This window comes from Corapipo altera, unplaced genomic scaffold (assembly GCF_003945725.1).
Source record: "Corapipo altera isolate COAL_440 unplaced genomic scaffold, ASM394572v1 79, whole genome shotgun sequence".
Lineage (NCBI taxonomy): Eukaryota > Metazoa > Chordata > Aves > Passeriformes > Pipridae > Corapipo > Corapipo altera.
In genome coordinates this window covers 1,789,927-1,792,752 of record NW_020884927.1, presented here as the reverse complement: position 1 = coordinate 1,792,752, position 2,826 = coordinate 1,789,927, and the positions used below count along the sequence as shown (strand labels likewise).

General features: G+C 51.2%; 1 long non-coding RNA gene across 1 annotated transcript; it reads left to right on the top strand.

Moving 5' to 3' along the window:
• The first annotated feature begins 335 nt into the window (after window positions 1–335).
• Window positions 336–2,325, top strand: LOC113954331. Its single transcript, XR_003530175.1, has 2 exons — window positions 336–620; window positions 718–2,325. It is a non-coding gene; the product is annotated as an uncharacterized LOC113954331 (long non-coding RNA).
• Window positions 2,326–2,826: the final 501 nt, after the last annotated feature.

Below are 2,826 nucleotides of genomic sequence, written 5' to 3'. Positions count from 1 at the left end.
CACCCCTTTTTTTTCCAGAACAGGCTGTTTCCCCTAATAGCAAGTGCCCAGCAGCCAGCAGCTGACGGCTCAGTTGCTTTGCCTTATGCACAAAACTTTCCACTTGTGCTTTTTATCTTCCCAGTGGAGGAAGTGCCTGCTCTCCCCGGCCTCTTGCCTGCAGAAGCGTGCGGGAAACGTCTGCCCTCCTGTGTTCAAAGTCCCCTCCAAAGAGAAGCCGGGGGTGCACTGACCTCATGGAATAAATATTTTCCATGACATCTCCTTCGGACATCTCCTCTCAGGCTCTATATGTACCTATAGCTCAGCCGGCTACAGGTTTGCAGCCAGCTAAATTCTGCCCTCTCCTTGTTTCCTTACATGTCCCCATACAGTGTCACCACCTGAAGGTTTCAGTGACCTCCCTGGACCCCCCTCCAGGGACCGTGCTGGCCAACGAGGTGTCCCACAGACCAGTGCTGCTCCCTGGAGACACTGGATCCTTGCTGTGATGGTTTCTCCAACACTTCCCCTCTCCTGCTCACAGCTCTAACACGCCCGTGGTCATGAACTGCTGCCAAGCCAGCTGGAAACTGGAGCCAGCAGCCTTGGAGCAGGCGCGAAGCATCCGTGGGCCTGAGGTGGGATGCAGGGAGGTCGTTCTGAAGTTGGGAACAACTTGTCACCAGGCAAAGAGGAGAGACACTTATTGACTCCGTATCCTTGCTGCTCACCCAGCTGAATGAGAAGGGGAGCATGATCCAGCAGGTGTTTTCCACATCCAGCCTCTCACTGTTTGTGCTGTACAGAGTTCTCCCTCCTGACAGTGTTCTTCTCAAGGAGACAGTCACATCTGGCACCGATCCCTGGCGGGTCTTGGCAGCTGGATTTGCAGCACAGGTGCTGCAGAGCCCAGGGCTCCTCTTGGTCAAGGTCTGTTTTACTTGCAACCATGAAAAATCAGTGTCTTTCCCCCACCATTGGCTTGCTAAGACAAGATGCTGTGGTCATTCTCCTGCTGGGGCTTTTCAAACCATGTGCTAAGTCCCAGCTCCAGTGCAGTCTCCTGAGGGGGACTGGGGTATTTCATGGATTGGATTCCTTAGGACTAGATCCCTCTCACTGCCCCTCTTGTGGAACAGAGAGAGAAAACACAATATGCTGTCAGAAATAATGCCAAGCATATGGCACACAGCAGGAGGTGTCAAAAGATGCTCCCTTCAACCTCACAGGCAGCCATGTGCCTTCTGCATTAGCCATGTAGAGAAAATTACCCAAGCAATTTGATGTGGGCATTTCATAGCCCTTTATTTCTGGAGGCAGGTTCCAGCTACAGCAAAGGTACCTCTGCAAGCGAGGCAAGGAGAACAGCTATGCCTGTTCTCTGGCAGCTCCTCCCCATTTTGTATAAGAGATACCAGTTTTTCCCAATTCTGCATGGGAGAAGTGCCATTCTTACCTACAGGGTTGTTAGTGCTAGAGTTAAAATGAATATTAAATATCTATTAACCTGGGTGGGTTTAGGGATTGGTTTTTTGTCTTTGTAGCAAGATTTTTTTGTTTTAAACAGCTCTCTTTTTGGCTGACACTTTCTCCACAGCTTGCCTGGTGGTAGCTTCACAGAAATGCTGAAGGATGCAGTGGAGTGCTTGGCCAGACCAGGGCTGGACCAGCCTGTGATTCCATACATTATCCTGCACCTGCTGCAGAGCAAGTCATGGATCTCCTCCCTTCATCCCGTGCTCCTGAAGAAATGTGTGTGTTCAGTGAGGTTCCCAGCACTCCCCTGTAGCTGTGAGCCACAGAAGCATTGAATGTGCAGGGTGCATTTACAGGTGAGCTGTAAAAGAGGGTGAGCTCTGAAGATGCACTTGTCAATGGCATATTTCTGCACCTATTTTTGTCTGCTCCTTGGAGAAGACATGTGTCTTTCCTCTTCAACAAGTGCTGTGCTCCTCTGTGCAAAACCCAGGGTGGATATCTGTTCCTGGGAGGATGCAAAGGCACATCCCACCTGAAGGTGACAGCTCAGTGTTGGGGAAATGATTCTCTGCTGGAAGTGCCTGCCTGTTGGACACGGCAGAATTTTGGAGGGGGTGGGTGTTGCATCATATACTGGAGGTTGACTTCTAGCTGGATGTATAAATCTTGGCCTTCCCAAGGCCTGGGTCTTCCCTGGGACCGCTGCTCTGTGTCCTTGCATTTCTGGGGAGAGGAAACTGTAGCTCACCTCTCCGCAAGCACAAATGAGTTGGGTTTTGTTGCTTTGTGGGTTAGGGTTTGGTTTTTTTTACTTTTTTGGGGGTTTGCATGTTCAGTTTGAACAATAAAACATCTGTTCCTGAGCCCAGCAGCTGGACCAAAATGAAATGACGTTAGCATCAATTATCCTCCGGGATGGGGAGGCTGGCGGGAGAATGGTGCAGATTTCCTTAACGCTGAATAGCAGATGAGAACAACAGCTTGGCTCAGTGGCTCGTGTTCCCATGTTCCCAGAGAGCCTCCAAACAACCCACCTGCTCGAGCCCTCATGTTGGTGCCACTGCTCTGGGTACCACAATCCGCTGTGGGGTGAGCTGGGGAGATGCTTTTGCAACAATTGGGGAATAAACCCCATTTTTAGTGGAAGGGCTTATGGATACCGAGGTGGCAAAGATTTTTCTGAACGCACCAAGCATCAAAGTGATTTTTTTTTCGGTGTGCACCCTCCTCCTGCGGGGCCAGCACGAAGAGGCCCCAGTGGGGACATCTCCTATGGTGGGTGCAGGCACCCAGCCTGGAGCAGAGCTGGGGTTCACAGAGGGATGGGATGATGCAGAATCACGTTCCCTGCGCACAGAAAGGGGC